The sequence below is a fragment of the Myotis lucifugus genome, unplaced genomic scaffold (assembly GCF_000147115.1).
Source record: "Myotis lucifugus unplaced genomic scaffold, Myoluc2.0 scaffold_6, whole genome shotgun sequence".
Taxonomy (NCBI): Eukaryota; Metazoa; Chordata; class Mammalia; order Chiroptera; family Vespertilionidae; genus Myotis; species Myotis lucifugus.
In genome coordinates, this window is record NW_005871054.1 from 1,402,881 (window position 1) to 1,422,026 (window position 19,146).

A 19,146-nucleotide genomic window follows, 5' to 3' on the forward strand; every position below is an offset into this window, starting at 1 on the left:
GTAAAGGGAACTACGAGGCTAAATAATGAACAAGGGTAAGCATCATTTTTAAGGACTTCTTTTGATTAAAATACTCAGTTCTGTTTTGAATGGCTTCTTCTTTTGTATTCTCTACTGTCTGTCCCATGAAGCTACTTTCTCTCACTACTGGATCCAAGTGACCTTTCTGCATAGTCAGTACACAGGGCTGATTACCCCACCACAGAAATGGAGCAGAAAAGTATTTGGCTGCAAAACAGCTGACACATCCCGGGAACGACTTTCTTAGACCACCCACTCAGTCTTTTTCCAGGAGTGCATTTTGACATTGGATGGGGATTATCCAGGGCAGAGATCATCTGGAGCTTGGTCACTCTCCTTACACTAGTACAGGGTGTATACGAAGCAACTCTATCCAAGCCATTTAAAACACACACTGTTTTTTTAACCAAGTGCCATAATCAGAGTTATAATGTGAAGCAATTGCTCTACTTGGGGCAATGGAGATGTAGAACACTACTCAGACCCAGAGAACAATGAGCATAATTATATTATTTCTGATAGTTCTTTTAAAGTTCTTATGTACTAACTCCATCATCCTTCATTTCTGGGTCTGTTTTTATCCACCAATTTTTCTCTGGGTTATAGGTCACACTTTCCTGTCATTGATTGTCTAGTAACTTTTATTGGACATTTCACATTACTGGATTGCTGGATATTGTTTTATTCCTGTAAAGAGAGTTTGATTTTGTTCTGCCAGGAGGTTATTTGCAGATTACCTTGATCTTTTCCAGACTTGCTGTGAAGGTTTTCTTAGGACATGTCTAGCATAGCCTTATTGCATATAGGTCTAGTTTAGCCCCACTATAAAGGTTTGACCTATCTGGGGTCTCTACTGAACCCCTCACAAGGTATTTCCAATCTGGTTGGTGGGAACCTGATTTAGTCTCAATGCTGTATGAATTTTGGGAAGTATTTGGCTTACAGTTTCCCAGTAATTGTTTTTTCTCAGTTCTTTGTCCAGCCTCAGGGAATTTCATCCTTTGTATGTACAGATTGATAGTCAACATCTTAAAAGGACCTTTATGCAGGTCTCTGGATCTGTTTCTCTGCAAAACTCCCTCCTCTCCACTATTAATGATCCCTGTCTGCCCAACTCAGCAAGACAAGAATCATTAATGGTGGAAGGGAGGGAGTTCGCCCTCCTGAGCCACTGCCAAGAAATTACTTTTAGAAGTAAATACAGGGCAATGGTAGGGTTTATCTTTTTGATTCATTCTCTTGGATATAGTACTACATTGCCTATTATCTCTAATGTCTTAAAACAATTGTTTCTTTTTTTGTCAAATTATCTAATTTTTTTACTTTATAGAGGATGAGGAAGAGTGTAGATCTGTAGCAGTTACTCTTTTAAGGGCCATAGTCATACATTCAAACTCCCTAATCAGGGATTTGATTATACCAGTGTACTTGACATACTAAATACATATAATTTCAGAGAGGGAGAAATAGAGATATCAATGATGAAAGAGAATCATTGATTGGCTGCCTCCTGCATGCCCCACACTGGGGATCGAGGCCACAACCTGGGCATGTGCCCTGACTGGTAATCAAACCATGACCTCCTGGTTCATAGGTCGATGCTCAACCACTGAGGCACGCCAGCCAGGTTGTACTCTATGTTTTGGCTGAGAACAAATAGACCAAGATCTGCAGTCCACACTGAATTGCCCTTAAATTATCAACCAGGTACTACTGGTAGTTTAGCTTGGAGTAAATTTGTCTGTTTACCTTCAGCCAATTTCAATGCACTTCTGAATTCTTTCATCCTCAGGTTCCTGCAGTCTTTATTCTTTCTTGCTATCAAAACCTTTTTCTCAGAAAGTCTAAAACATTTTAATAGGAAATGAAGCTCCAGTGCTGATCAATTTCAGCAGATGGCAGAGAATTTGAGGCAGGCAAGAGAGCCATCTGAATTGCACAAATCTTGGGACCCACTTTCACCCAGAGGGTATGCCATCCAAGTTGGTGGATACCACGTACAAAGCTCCAAAGTTAACTGGACTGTGTGTGTGTGTGTGTGTGTGTGTGTGTAACTTCCACTAGCTAATGTTCTATTCTTTCCAGAACTTCACAGAAGCAGCTCTGAAAATGTCATGTCAGTATCCATGTATAGAACCTTTGGCCTCTTGCTCAATTCAATATTGCATTATCTGAATAAACCATCCCTCAGAATTGCAACATTTAGGTCACTGATTGAGCCAGACTATGGATTTATATAATCTCTGTCTTCTTATGAAGCTAAGCCTTAGTAACGCATGGCCAGATAATAAACTTGTGAAAATCAGCCTGATGTAAACCATGTTTTCATGGAAATCTTCTATATTCTTTAAGGCTCAGCTAAAATACCACTCCTGCAAGAAGCTGTGATGGTTGCTTTTGCATGTCAACTTGGCAAGGCAATAGTTCTGAGTTATTTATCAAGCACTAATTAATCTAGATGTTGCTGTGAAGCTATTTTGTAGATTAATTTTGTGATTAATATCTACGATCAATTGACTTTAAGTTGGGATAATGTGGATATGCCTCATGTAATCTCTTGAAGGCCTTAAGAGTAACAACAGGTTTACTGGAACAGAAATTCTGCCTCAATCCTGCAACATTAAGTCCTGCCTGAGTTGCCATCCTGCCAGTCTGCCCTGTGTATATTTTAGACTTGTCAGCCCCCACATCGCATGAGCCAGTTCCTTAAAAGAAATCTCTGACTTTGTATATATAACATATGTTACACACATTTTATGTATATATATATATATATATATATATATATATATATATATATATATAGTAGGTTCTGTGTCTCTGGAGAACTCTGACTGAAACAAGAAGCCTGCTCTGACATTTCTAGCCCAAAGTGATTTCTCCTTCCTCTAGCTTAGCACCTTTATTTTCATGATCTCATGTTCTTCTATCCCCAAATATATAATGGCATATATTTATAACATATCCCACATAGACTAAGTAGTTATAATTAAGAGACTCAAAATTACAGTGGCTTAATAAAAAGTTTTATTGTCTCTCTCAGCATTCAGAAGGGTGAGCCGTCCAGGTTGAACGGGTGGTTCTGCTACACATGGTCAAAAGGGACCCAGGATCCATATGGTTATTCTGCTCCCTCATGAGTGTTGTTTTTATCTGATGATGGTCCAAAGTTTACCTCTTGGTATTTGATGGAGATTTCCAAAGACCTGTGAATTTAAGTCCACTGGGCTGCTCCAAGTTCCCCATACTTCATCTTTCATCCCACTTAGCAAGATATTTTGGCAAGACATTTGAAAAGTACTTAATGTTGCTTCACAACCTTACCAACAATACTATAATTATAATAATTTATCTTTCCACCATAGAGTTTCCAACCCCACCGCACCGTACGTCTCAGTGCATGAGAACTATGCAAACAAACTGTCCCCTTCTCTCACCCCAGCACGAGGGAAACTCTAGCAGCTGCTCAGTTGCTACGAAAACTGTTTGATGGTTACCAAGAAGGACCTCCAGGAAACCCTCAGTCTGGCTAAAGGTCAGCATGAGAAATAAAAGCATCAGTTCAGGATCCTTCTCACTTCACTTCCTCCTATTTTTACTTACAGCTGCATCAGTTACTAGTATACTTAGACCCGTTTCCCTGCATTCCCGTCAGCTCTCCAAAAGCCAGGTAAAATGACTATACAGGTCATACAAAACAAGGAAAGTAGCCATGGGAAACTTTAGTGCTAAACTCACTGGTAAGGGTAGGTCCTAAAAGGGTGATAGAGGGAACGACCTCCTCTCTTCTTCAAAATGCTTTCCAATGGGATAAAGCCATTCACTATGGCAGAGGTTCTCAAAGTATGGCCGCTGGACCAGCAGCGTAAGCATCTCTGGGGAATTTGTTAGAAATGCAAATGATTGGGTCCTAACACAAACCTACTGAATCATAAACTTGGGGAACGGGGCCCAGCAATCTGTGTTTTAGTAAGTCCTCCAGGTGACTGAGAACTACTGTACTGAACAAATCTGGGGAAACTCCCTCATCATCCCAACTTGAGCAAAGGTCCTAGAAGTAGCATCCAAAATGGATACCCCAACACCTCATTCCAGGTCCATAAAGGAAGCCACAGCCCTTGCTGGTGTCTTGACTGTCTATATCAGTGTCTCTGAGAGTCTCTCTGGAGCACCTTCTAGTTTCTGTCTCTTTTAGTCCTTGCTTGTCATTCCTGACCCCTTTGCTTCAGACTTGGTTCGGGCCTCTATGGCCAAACCCTCTGTATCTGTTGCCTTGTCTGCTCTGTCTCTTTGGTTTCTGAACCAACCTCTTCCCTCAATCCTGTCTCTGTTTCCCATTTGCTCCAACTCCTGCAGCTATTGGTAAGCTCTGCTCCAGTCCAGACCCCACACTTTCTGGGAAAGGCTGTCAGAATGCCAGATTAAATTGTTTCTCTAAAAAAAAAAATCAAGTTACTAGGCTGGGCAATAAGGGGAGTGATTATCCAGTATTTTTTGGAAAACGGTTTGGCAGTTCTTCAGAAAATTAAAGAGCTATTATATGGCCCAGCAATCTCATTCCTTGGTATATATCTGAGAGAATTGAAAACATATCTGTAATAACAAAAGCATAATATGCTAATTAGACCAGACATCCTTCCGGACGACCTTCCGGATGAAGCCGGGGCTGTGAGGGAAGCCCGGCAGCCGGAGGGGAGCCCGGGTGCCAGAGGGAAGCCAGTGCTGGCAGCTGGGGGAAGGAAGGCCTACTCTTGCATGAATTTCGTGCATTGGGCCTCTAGTCTATATATATAAAAGCCTAAGCAACCATTACGACTGATCAACCAAACAACCGGTCCATCAGTTGCTATGACGCGCACTGACCACCAAGGGGGAGACACTTAATGCAGGAGCTGCCCTCTGGTGGTCAGTGTGCTCCCACAGCCAACCTCCAGCGGTCCTTCCCCCTGGCTGGCCGAGGGACCCCACCCATGCATGAATTCATGCACCACATCTCTAGTATTCTCATAAAAACTTGTACACAAATGTTCATAGCAGTACTATTCACAGTAGCCAAAAGATAGAAAAGAAACCTTAAATGTCAATCAACTGATGAATGAATAAACAAAATGTTGCATATATACCCAATGAAATATTAATAAACCATAAAAGAGAATGAAGTACTACTATTACATTCAACAACATGAATGAACTTTAAAAACATGCTAAGTGAAAGGAGTCAGACACAAAAGGTCACAGGTTGTATGATTCCATTTATATGAATAGGCAGAATAGGCAAATCTGTAGAAACATTAAGGGTTATAAGGATGCAGGGAAGAGAGAATAGGGGCTAACTGCTAAAAAGGTATGGGGTTTCTTTTCTGGGGTGATGGAAATATTCTAGGATTTGATAATGGTGATTGTTGCGATTGGTGAATATACTGATGTGCACTTTATTTATTTATTATTTAATTTAATTTTTAAAATATATTTTTATTGATTTCAGAGAGGAAGGGAGAAGGAGAGAGAAATAGAAACATCAATGATGAGAGAGAATCATTGATCCACTGCCTCTTGCACTGGGGATCGAGCTCGCAACCCAGGCATATGCCCTGACTGGGAATCGAACTGCGACCTCCCGGTTTATAGGTTGATGCTCAACTACTGAGCCATGCCAGTCGGGCTGATGTGCACTTTAAAATAATGAATTTTATGTTTATGAGATATATCTCAATTTTAAAAATACTATAAAAGGAAAAATAGATAAGTGTTGTATTTGGGTCTCAAACAGTAACTGAATCCTACTGAACAGGAAAACATGTGAATTGCATAGAGCAATTAGTGCCTGGAAGGTTTTTTCTTGCTAGGCTGCCCCTTTCCTGCTCTTTTAGAGAGTAGGCCTATGTAAGATATTTTTATTTGTCTACAACTGTTGACATTTCCAGGTTGTTGGCTTCTGGGATATATAAGGCCATCTTCTTGGAGGGATCACTTTTTTCTCCCGCCATTTGTGTTCACAATCTCTCTGTGCCTGGAGCTCATGTACATTTAATGATCCCCTGGACAGAAAATACAAGAAAAGCAGCAGGTTGGAGAAGCCATTTTGACAGGTGTGAGGTGATATCTCATTGTGATTTTAATTTGCATCTTGCTGAGAATTAGTGGCATTGAGCATCTTTTCATGTCTATTGGCCATCTGTATGTCCTCTTTAGAGAAGTGTCTATTCAGGCCCTTTGCCCATTTTTTTAAAAATTGGATTGTTTGTTTTCTTGGTGTTGAGGTGTAAAAGTTCTTTATAAATTTTGGATATTAACCCCTTATCTGATGTATCATTGGTGAATATGTTCTCCCATTCAGTGAGTTGTTTTATCATTTTGTTGGTAGTTTTTTGTTGTTGTTTTTCTTGCTGTGCAAAATCTTTTTAGTTTGATGTAGTACCATTTCTTATTTTTAATGATGTTTCCCTTGCCCAAGGAGATATATCAGAAAAAATATTGCTACAAGAAATGTCCGAAATTTTACTGCCAATGTTTTCTTCTAAGATTTTTATAGTTTTGAGTCTTACATTTGTCTTTAATCCATTTTTAGTTTATTCTTGTGAATGATACAAGAAGATGGTCTAGTTTCATTTTATTGTATATATCTGTCCAATTTTCCCAACACAATTATTGAATAGATTGTCTTTACCCCATTGTATGTTCTTGCCTTATTTGTCAATTATTGACCATAAATACGTTGGTTTATTTCTGGGCACTCTATTCTATTACATTGATTTATGTCCGTTTTTATGCCAGTATCATGCTCTTTTGATTCCTATGGCCTTGTGTGATTCCTACAACTTTGTTATTCTTTCTCAATATTGCTGTGATTATTCAGTGTCTTTTGTGGTTCCATATAAATTTTAAAAATATTTGTTCTAGTTCTGTGAAAAAAGTCATTAGTATATTGAAAAGAATTGTGTTGAATCTATAGATTGCTTTGGATAGTATGGACATTTTAATGATGTTAATTCTTCCTATCCATGAACACAGTATATGCTTTCACTTATTTGTATCTTCTTCAATATCTTCAATGTCTTATAATTTTCTGAGTACAGTTCTTTTACATCCTAGGTTAAATTTATTCCTAGGTATTTTTTTATGCAATTGTAAATGGAATTTTTTTTCTTAGTTTCTCTTTCTGATAGTTCATTATAGGTGTATAAAAATATATTAGCCCAGCCGTTGTGGCTCAGTGGTTGAGCGTTGACCCAGGAACCAAGAGGTTACCAGTTTGATTCCCGGGTGGGGGACATGCCAGTGTTGCAGGCTTGATCCCCTGTGGGGGCCATGCAGGAGGCAGCAGATTGATGATGTTCCTCTCTTATCGATATTTCTCTCTCTTTATCCCTCACCCTTCCTCTCTCTCTAAAAATCAATTTTTAAAAAACTCATTAAAAATGTAACTGATTTCCGGATATTTATTTTTTGCCCTGCTACTTTACTGAATTCATTTATCGCTTCTAGCAGTTTTTTGTGGAATATTTAGGGTTCTCTGTATGCAGTATTATGCCATCTGTAAACAATGATAGTTTTACTTCTTCCTTTACAATTTAGTTGCCTTTTATTTCTGCTTCTTGTCTGATTGCTGTGGCTAGAACTTCTAGTACTATGTTGAAAGAGTGGTGAAAGCAGACCTGTCTTGTTCCTGATCTTAAGGTAAACACTTTTATTTTTTCCCTGTTGAGTATGTTGCCTGTGGGTTTGTCATATATGACCTTTATTACATTGAAGAATATTCCCTCTTTTCCCACTTTGCTGAGGTTTTATTTTTTAATCATAAATGGGTGTTGGAGTTTATCAAATGTCTTTTCTGCATCTATTGATATCATCATGTGATTTTTAGCTTTCATTTTGTTTATGTATTGTATCATGTCAGTTGGTTTGTGGGTATTTTTAATTCTTCCTGATTCCATGTTAGAAGACTATGTTTCTAGGGATGTATCCATTTCATCCAGATTGTCCAATTTGTTGGCATATAGTTTGTAATGTTTTCTTAAAATCCTTTGTAATTCTGTAACATCAGTTGTTACTTCTTTTTCATTTCTGATTTTAATCATTTGGGTCCTCTCTCCTTTTTTCTTGACAAGTCTGGTTAAAGATTTGTCAATTTTGTTTATCTTTTTAAAGAACCAAGCTCTGGTGATCTGATGTTCTGGTGCCTGCGGTTTTGCCTTTGTGGGGTCTAGAAAATAAAATTACTGTGACATTTCAATGGTATGTTATCCTAGATCAGTGATGGCAATGGACAGGGCTCACTTAAAGTAAAATTGACCTTTGCTAAGGAAGCTAGAGGCCTGGGACGTGACTATCTGCTATATAAAACAAATATCAAAAATATAAATCTTTGTTTTACTATGGTTGCAAATATCAAAAAATTTCTATATTAGCCATGATAGTTATGTCAAGTGTTATGTATAGACTGGGGTAATGGTGTGTAATGGGACTGCCCTTAGAAAGGGCCCAGAGTGCCCAAAACTACAAGTGTGGACACTTAGATAAGGATTCCATCTGGACACCGATATGCGTGGAACCTCTACACCTGGTGGGCTATAAGAACTCAGAGCTCCGCCCTAGCCTGTTTTGCTCAGTGGATAGAGCTTCATCCCTCAGACTGAAGGGTCCAGGGTTCAAATTGGTGAAGGGCAGGTACTTTGGTTGCAGGCTCAATCCCCAGCCCTGGTTGGAGCCCGTGTGGGAGGCAACCAATAGATAAGTCTCTCTCACATTGATATTTCTATCTCTCTCTCCCTTCCTCTCTGAAATCAATAAAAATATATTACCAAAAAAAAAAAAAAAGAACTCAGAGCTCCAACCACCCAACATTAAAGCTTGGCTGTACCACAGGTCATGCTTGGAGCCCTGTCTGACTTCCACTCCACTAGACACATGCTGCCATTGTACCCACCTGGCTGGAGATCATGCCTGCCTCTCTACCTGTACACTTCATCAGTGGCTGGGACTTTGCACCGGATGCTCGCTCTGCTTGCTTCTATCACATAAGCTCCCTCTCTATGTACAACCTGCATGCAACTCCTTTGGCTTATTGGGGAGGTCTCCCCTAGTAAACCTGGCATTGTGGAAAGACACAAACATGTATGAGTGGCTCCTTTTGGGGATGCTCCCTTGCTCACCACACATGCCCAGTTAGGAATTTGCGATCAGATCATCCTGTGTGGTTACTTTCACTGAGCATGTCATTTCTGCCATGTGGCCCCACTGACCTTGTCATGTTTATTACATAGCCCCTTTTTTATTCAAACTATAAAACATTACAGTTATGATTTCAGACAGTTTCTTTGTGCCTGTCTAATGTAATCATTGACTAGACTATAAAAAATTGTCCATTAAATGCTCCTTGACTAAATTACCAAATATCATGGCTATCATGACTCTATATCATAACAATCCTAAGGAAAGTTAAGAACATATGTATGAGCTTTGTGTTTTGAATTAAAATTGTCTGTTAGAAGTCCTGTTCTTGGGAAATTGAAAAAATTTCAGGATTTGAGACTAAAGTTCTAGAAAACAAAATGGGGTAATCAAGATCAAATAAAGAAAGTTATCTCTTATGGAGATATTCACCAAATGTGTTATTTAATGAATTCCTAGACTTCTCATGTGAACCAGTTCCATGGTGCTTGTATTAAAATCAATAATAATTATTAAAACTCCATTAGGGCCCTGGCTGGTGTGGTTCAGTTGGCTGGGCATCATCCCATGCACTGAAAGGTGGCTGGTTTGATTCCCCAGTCAGGGCACATGTCCCATTTTCAGGCTCAATTCCCAGTAGGGGGCCTGCAGGAGGCAGCCAATAGAATGTTTCTCTCTCTCACCCTCCCTCCCTTCCTCTCTCTCAAAAAATCAATTAAAAATATATATTTTTAAAAGTCCATTAAATATAAAGCATGGTGCTAGGCCATTAGAGAATATAAGATATAGATACTGCTCTCAGGTGCTAAAGTCAAATGGTATAGGACCTAAATCCATAGAAAAGAAAATAGTAATAGCAGTTAGGGTTCAAAGGGAGGCAGTGTTGCAAGGCAACATGATTAGTGGCCACATGAGTTAATTATACTAAAAATATCTGTGGAAGTTTTGAGGAGGAAGAATCACTTCAGCTTAGAGATTTATAGAGATAGTGACAATTGAACCAAGTATTGAAGGGTGGGAGGGATATGGATAAATGGACGTAAAGAAGGATGGGCATTTAAAGCCTTGAAATTCCTCCTGTTATTTTTTTTTTAAAGGAAGCTGTTGGGTAATGTATGTGGATGATCTGAGCTACCTATGACCCAGCATACTGATATCAGCTTAAAACTCTTCTCTGTCCTTCATTCTTTTTTCTTATTCCCTAAATGGTCAGCAGGTGGACATGGGTTGGGGAAAAGAGCATTGGTCAAGAAAGAAAGAGGGTCAGAGAATAAAGAAACTCCTCCTGGGATAGCTGATAGTGGGATGTGTAATTTTACCTCTCAACATGGATCAGTGTGGAAACAGACCCTCCTCACAACATACAATTTAAAGCCAATTTAAAGCCTAATGATTATCCCTCTTTTATCAAGAGTAACACGTTTTTAAAAGGGCTGTGGTGCCTGTGCTTGGAAAAGTGAACGAAGGGCATGCAGAATTGGGATAACTAGAGCCCAAGGGTATCGGGAGAGAGATTGCTCCAGCATGCCTGGTGATCAGAGACTAAGTGATGAAGACAGGGGATAATCACTTATCATTTACATTTGTGGCAAATAAATTCGGAAGAAAACAAAATAGGCCTGACACCTGGCAATTAAATTCTTAATGATAAATTAGTGATTACACCTGACTGTACTGACTGTATTGAAGGAACACAATGAAGTCCATTTCTACCTAAGCTGCAGATAGCACCTCCCTTTAAGCTATTAAATTCAAAGACGCAGTTTCCCCTCAGGATATCAAACATCTTCCCCGCCTTCCCAGTTCTCCACTCCACGCTGGCTTTTTATTCTAAGTTTTTATTCTAAGCACTTGCTTGAGCATTTTGGAGAATCTTCTTCTCAACGGGATGTTGGTATCTGAGCAGAGAAGAAAATTGTTCCATTTTCAACTCAAAGGTGGTTGTATTTACATAAGCTCCTCTTTCATTTAAATCTATCTTAATCCTCAAGGATTTAGTAGCTAAAATGCAAATGCATTTTTTTTAATAAATGAAAAAAAGCTTAAGAGACAACAAATAGTTCAGAGGAAGAATTTTAACAAATCACCTTTTTATTTTCATGTTGTCTTGCCTAAACGTGGTTTCAAGATATCTGTATCTTTCCAATATACACATGAAATAATTTCATCTGAAAGAACAATGTCATCATTTTAATCTTACTTTTCCATTTCTAAGTTCAAGATCATTCTGAAAAATTTTTGAGTTAGATAGCTGAGTTGAAAGGCAACTGGTCTACATTATTGCTCCAATAAAGACATTAAACCATGGTTCATTATTATCTGATTGAGTTTTAAAAGCATGACTAATGTAGATTTTTTTTTCTTCTTAAAGTGCAAGAATTTATTCTGTATGTTGAATGGCTTAGTTGAAAGTTCTTAAAAATTTCTTCCCTAGTGAAGTACTAGTTGCCCCCAGTTCTGCACAAGAGGACCCACCAACAGAGCAGAGACATGGCAAAAGCTCCTGGTTTGCATCCATTTCTAGCCTTACTTGTTTTCCCATTTAATTGAGCCCACTGTTCCTTGGGTATGTTGGAGAATGTATGCATTGTAATTTTATTTAGTTCTTTGTACAGTATCACTAATATCCTTAATTGTATATATTTTTCTTTATAAGATTTTTTTTCTTTTCTGCATAGGATGCTGTGTTTAAGTACTGTGAACAAAAAAGGGCTGTGTAATAAACCTGACAAGCTAAGGGGGTGGGAGTGGGGAGGCTACACGGCAGGCCTGACAAGCTCAGTGACCTAAAGTAACCACAAAGAAAGTCTGATCACAAATTCCTAGCTAGATAGGTCAGTGGGTAATTATATTCTAGGCCTCTAGCTTCCTTAGCAAAGGTCCATTTTACCTTAGCTGAGCCCTGTCCATTGTTCTTATGCATCTAGGATAACATACCTTTGAAACATTAGAGTAATTTTCTTTTCCAGACCCCTCGAAGGCACAATTGCAGGCACCAGAGCACAAGACTACCAGAGATGGAGATCATAGAACCCCTCATTATTATCTTTTCCCCCTGCATATCATCTCTATAGACTGTAAATGTTAATTATCAACTATTCTGTGCCCAGCAATGTAAAAGAAGTTTGTGCTTCTTCATTTTGCTTTTTATGCAGTCCTAGAAATACCCCACCTCCCCCTCTACACACTTTGCTATCTCCTGCCGTCTTAATCTACCACCAGTGGATTTTCTGTACCTTCCTTACGTTTTCTTTTTTGATTCTAAGTGCATAAAAGGCACTGCAAAACCGCCATTTTCCAGAGCAGCGGTCGCCAACCGGTGGTCCGCGGACGACCGGTGGTCCGTGAGCTCCGAAAGGTTGGCGACTGCTGTTCCAGAGCATTTTCTCAATCTGATGAGATCTTGCTTCTGGGCATGTCCTCAAAAATTTGGCTAAAACAAACTCTTATAAAACTTTTCTATAGGCTTGGATGTTCTTTTTTGTGGACAGTCCTTCTACCATATTTGTATTATAATGCCAGGGGAAGGAAGTAGAGTAATATGGCCTCTTTTCACTGAAGATAAGCAAAACTGTCTACTAATGATCATTATTGGCAATACCAAAAGCACTAGAATCTTAAAATTATTTTTCTTTGATATTCTTATTGTAAGCTATTGAGTAAAGGATATATAAAGTACTCAAATTAGACTTTCTTTTCCATGTTAAAAACATCTATAAATTTTCACTAGACTAGTTTGGTACCTTAGCAATGGATCGAACAATTTCCTTCTCTCACTAAGCACAATGTAAGTAGTGAAAATGACATAGTAGGCAGTTAGATGGGCATGAGTAGAGTAGGAATGAGAGGCCAGGTATGGAAGGTCACCAGGACGGAGAACCCCCATGCCTAGCAACAGGCAAAACTGGGAGGACAAGTATTGTAGGGTGGGAACTCACCCCCAGGGTGGCCTTTCCTCCCCTAGCATGTTGTAGTCATGTGGTTTAGACGCCCTTAGAGGAGGAACAAGGAGGCCAGAGAAAAGCTTCATATGACTCCCATCCAAAAATGAGGTTCTGACTCACATAAAATAATCTTAGGTATAAGCCCTCAGGTCTGTTGACCACAGAGACAGCGTTTTGGTCAAACTACAGATAACATCTAGGCCTCAGTTGTGTTTCAGTTGCAGGCCCAGAAAAGGGTGTGTGTTTGGGGGGGGGGGGGGGGGGCGGGGGGGGGCACGGATGACACACCATGGCTGACATCAGGACTAGCTGCATGACTAATGATCCCTTGCCCTAGTGCAGACCAATCAGTGGAGACCACCACCCTGAGGAGACACACCTATAAAGCTGATGAATATTCTATTGAGATCCTCCCCTGAGACCTCAGATAAAAACCCTTAAGACAGTGATGGTGAACCTTTTGAGCTCTGCATGTCAGCATTTTGAAAAACCCTAACTTAACTCTGGTGCCGTGTCACATATAGAAATTTTTTGATATTTGCAACCATAGTAAAACAAAGCCTTATATTTTTGATATTTATTTTATATATTTAAATGCCATTTAACAAAGAAAAATCAACCAAAAAAATGAGTCATAGGTTCGCCATCACTGCCTTAAGAGAAGGACCCAGTCCTCTCTCTTTCTCTCTCTTTCTCTCTCTCTCTCTCTCTCTCTCTCTCTCTCTCTCTCTCTCTTGCTCTTTCCTGCCTGCACCTTTCCTCCTCTCCTTCTTAGCTGAACTGAAGGACTGAGGTCTAATATCTGGTGCCATTTTGCTGTTAACAAAAAGGATTAACATTTGTTTTTCACCTACTAACTGTCAAGCACCTATGTAAGTATTATCTAATTTAATTGTACCACATCCTATGTAGGTATTATTAACCTTATGAAAACTCAAAATGCTATAATAGTGTCAATACAGCCCATAAAAAAAGTACCAGCCATTTTTTTTGTAGACTGTTTTTCAAAGTGTGGACCATGTGTGTTTCTGGGTGGTCCAAAATGCAGGCAAGCTGTGTCCCAATGAACTCACATCTTGTATCAGGATAAGGTGAGGGTTTAGCACAAAGTGGTTTCCGCCTACTTCCCCAACTCCATGTTGAGCCCCTTTATCCCACCCCACAGTTTGCTCCAGGCCTATTGGCCTTTTCTTTCCTGGAAGAGGAAAAGTTCTTTTCAAGCAAAATGCTTTTCCATTTATTTCCTTTGTGGGGATGAAGAAGGAATTTCCCCTCTCTCCTCTTATTCTTTAGGTCTAGGCCTGAAATATCAACTCCACAGAAGGTCTTAAAGAAACATTCCTATTTTAGTGGATCCTCACCCTTACTTTCTTAACATTTGCACTATTTCCTCCAAAGAATGTATTGTAATTTTAAGTGTGTTGTTTATAGTATGTTAAGCAAAGATAGAACTGAACAGTGTACCTGGGACTCACACAGTGCTTTGCGCTGACTAATTTCTCTGTTGAACAGGGGAATATTGACTCTGAGAGGTTTTATTCTGGAAATTTCCCAGCTCAAGTCTGAGAATATTGTTATTAAGGCAATTCCAAGCCTGAAAAAAGGTAATGTCATGAATTCAGCTTTGTACTGAAATAAATAAGGAAGCTTATTCTCAGGGCCATAAAACAAGAGAAGAAACAGGAGTGGAAAAGCATGCAGACATAAATCATGTGCAGAACCAGGTTTAATGCCCTCTCCCTTTGAGCATAAAATAATAGTGCTCCTCTGGGCTTCATTAGAACTCAGTAAGGCCAAGTGGATGAGTAGAGTGAATGACAATGATACTCTGCCCAGATCCCTTTAGCACCCACACTCCCACCCCCTTAAGCTTTCTTTTGCTTCCCAAAGTCAGCACCTGGGCTTCTTTTATGGAGGATTGAGCCTGGGCTGCTAGCGGCTGCTTTGCTAGCAGCACAGAGAGTGGGAGATGTCTGGAAATAACCACCACCCATTCCTTTAACCCATGACTGAGAGGTTGGGGAGTATGAAAGCACTGGGCCCCTCACCTCAGGACAGGAGTCCCTGACTTGATCAGGTTGGAGTCATGATGGCTGGATGCACCATTGCTTGGCTTCCTCCTTTTCTCTGCCCCTGGTCTTCCCTCTTCCTTAGGGATTTCTCCTGGGAGCATTGCCCTATTAAGTTACATGCACTCAAATTCTGGAAACCTCAGCTTAAGATCTACTGCTGGAGAACTAATCTTAAGACAGTGGGACAGATGTTTTTGGAATTTTCCCTCTTAATCAATAAGCACAGATTGACTAATAATGCACTGTAGAGAAACAGAGATCATTATAAGAACAAAAAAATAGCAAAATAAAGTTCTGTAACCATGAAAGTTAATAGCTGTCCAAGTAGTTTAATGCAGCAAGAGTGAAGGCACATTGGGGACAGGGAATGGCAGTTAAAGATGGGCTAGGAAGTGTCACTTGAGGCCAGATTATGATAGGTATTGAAGTGATGCTAGGAAATTTAAAAGAGAAAAAAAAACTAACAAAGAAATCGAGCCCTTACAATTGCTCTCCATTTAATCCTCACAAAAACCTTATGAAGGAGATACTGTTATTATCCTCACTTTGTAGCTAAGAGAATCATAGGGACACCTACAAAGAGCTAGGATCTAAACCCAGGTTTGTCTGATTTCCAAGCACATGGGTTTTCTGTTCTACAGAAAATGGGAAGTAAAATATCATCCTTAACCAATAGCTCTAGTGCAAAGTCTGGATTGGACTGGGGGAGGAATAGCCTCCAAAATGAGCTCATTTCCTTCTCTATTTTTTAAAAATATATATATTTTATTGATTTTTCACAGAGAGGAAGGGAGAGGGATAGAGAGTTAGAAACATCAATGAGAGAGAAACATTGATCAGCTGCCTTCTGCACACCTCCTACTGGGGATGTGCCAGCAACCAAGGTACATGCCCCTGGCCGGAATCAAACCCAGGACCCTTCAGTCTGCAGGCCGACGCTCTATCCTATAAGCCAAACCGGTTAGGGCTCCCATCTCTATAGCAGTAGTCTTTTTGAAGTGATGATGGGGACCTGGACCAGAGCAATGGTGGTAGGGATATAAAGAAACTGGATGATTTAAACACATTTGTGCTGTTTGAAACTCAATTGCGTTACTCGGGTCAGACTGTTGGTTTGATTCAGCTCTAGGTCACAAGTATATTCCTACTGCGTTAGAGGGCAATAGAATTCATTCATTCAGTAAATATTCAACACTCACTATATTTATAAGAAACTGTGTGCTGGGTGATACCAATTAGGGGACATTAATGGGAAAATGTCTCAAAGCCTACATACTCCTATTGAGTCAATAACCCTTTTAGGTTGTATCAGAACCAATGGATATTCAGAAATCAAAACATGGATACATTTCTTGTTCTGTTAAGGTTGTTTAAAGCCAAGAAGATCATAAAAATTATGAGTTCTTATCCTAATTTCAAAGGGACAACTAAGAACCTTGTGGAGAGCGGCTAGAGCATTTGGACAGGTTCAAGCCTCGGACTAGTGAGAGGGCACGGTCCTCTCATGGCAAAGCCATGTGCAGGTCCCCCACAATTATAGCCAAAGGCTATGGTTGTAAGCTTGACCTTATGGTCCGAACCTGTGGTCCCAGGTGGCTGAATGATGTGGGCTGCAGGAGGTGCAGCAAGTGCTGCCAAAACAAAGCTTGATAGAGTTCTCAGGTGCATGTAATTAAGTAGATTCGAAACTGGCAAGAACATTGTAAACATCTTGACCATGCCCTTGCTTTGCCTTATGGGATCTGACTATAAAATAAAGACTCGGCTTTCAGGCTGTGGCACTCTCTCCATCCGAGAACAGTGTCCTACCTAGCCCCAGCTATATTCTCTTGTCTGTTTTCTTTAATCCTTCACCCCCCGCCCCTCAAGTTCACCACTGGCTGTGCTGAGTGCGGTTCAAACCTGTTCTGTTGCTTTTTGTTTTTCGTAGCCAAATTCTTAAGCTTATATACTAAAAAGGTACCTTTTGTCTGACCAGTGTGGCTCATGGTTGAACATCACCAATGAACCAGGATATCACAGTTTAATTCTCAGTCAGGGCACATGCCCAGGTTGTGGGCTTGAACCCCAGTAGCGGATGTGAAGGAGGCAGCCAACCAATGATTCTCTTTCATCATTGATGTTTTTATCTCTCTCTCCCTCTTCTCCCTTTCCTCTCTGAAAGATATATATATATATATATATATATATATATATATATTTAAAACACCTAGTTTTTAAAAATTTTATCCCACATATACACGTAACCATGTCTGAAATAACCTACTTACACATATAGTTCAGCATCTTTATAGTAGTAAAAAATTGTAAAGAACCTAAAAGTCGCTGAAACCGGTTTGGCTCAGTGTATAGAACGTCGGCCTGCGAACTCAAGGGTCCCGGGTTCGATTCCGGTCAGGGGCATGTACCTGGGTTGCGGGCACATCCCCAGTGGGAGATGTGCAGGAGGCAGCTGATCGATGTTTCTCTCGCATTGATGTTTCTAGCTCTCTTATCTCTCTCCCTTCCTCTCTGTGAAAAATCAATAAAATATATTTTTTAAAAAAAAAGAACCTAAAAGTCCATTAACGGGTGAACAGCTATATAAATATGATATAGCCATTCAATGGAATATTATACAGCTGTTCAAATGAATGCGGCAGCTCATTAATATAGCACTAAGATATATGGAGGGGGAAAATAGCAAAGTGCAGAATAGTGTATTAAATATGATTTATGTACAAAAAGATTACAAATACCCAAATACATACATACTTGGGTTGTACACTGAATATTTCTGTACTGTAGACAAGGAAACAAAAATGGGGTGTAAGTGGGTGGGATTCAAGTAAGTAAAAGAAATTTCACTGCATATCTCTTCACTGTATATTCCTTCCTGGAAGGATTTAAAAAAAGTTTCTGAAGTGTTTATCCTTGGGAGAACAGTTTTTAGTTTTCATTTAACACAATTTCACTGATTTTCTGACATGTATTATTTTTACATAAAATGATTTAACTGGCAGTATAGTTATTGGGTTTTTCTCTCTATGCTTATCATTAAGGAAACATATCCACTTTTTTTTTTTTTTTTTAAGCCATCGCTGGCCGTCTTTGTCTATTTAGGAGACATTATTAACCGGGGCCATGATCTGCATAGGCCAAGGTTTATTAGCCTAAGGTTTATTTTATTCAGATTGTACCTTTTCTGGAACATTTTGAATCCAACTTTATTGCTTTAAAATGTAAGATCCTTTGCTCTATAATTCACCCATGTGTCATTTCTTCAAGTTCTAGTAAAATGCTTATGAAAGGCCTGGGCTTTTCACAAGCATTTTTCATGCTGCTTAAGGGCACGATTCCCTGGGCCTGGACTCTGTTCATTAAGAGAGGAGGCAATAAGATGCTTTGTTCTCTTGTTACGGTGACAGAAGTAAATAGCATAAAGAGATAATAAATTTTCATGAGGATTCAAACACAAAAGCACAGTTGGCGAGAAATCACATTTCTGTAAGTAATCTACCAGGTCTCTCCAAAGTGTATTACTGTTTCATTTGTGTATGTGATCCCTGATTTTGAAGGATTGGTGAGGTTAATTTACAGAATGAAATTAATAGGCTATTTTACACAAATGGATAATAGAGACGAACACCTTTTGGAGTTAATTTAATTTAGCTTATATTGTATCTTCATGTAACATTTTCTTCTTACTTTTACATGAAATTACCTTATCTTTATGCTTCCAATTAATTTCTCTTCTCAAGATATGTTTAACTTTTCTTTTTTGGCTTATATAAAAAGTGAGGAGAAGGTAATGACAGGAAGCCAATGGAGAGGAGCAAGCACACGTTCTTCCTCAGCCTCCTCGTCTCCCTCTAGCATCCTTCACTGGCAGACTTTGAACAAGGAGCAGGGAGGGGCTGGTAGAGAAATGCTTGCAGAGTCCCAGTCCCAGTGTCATA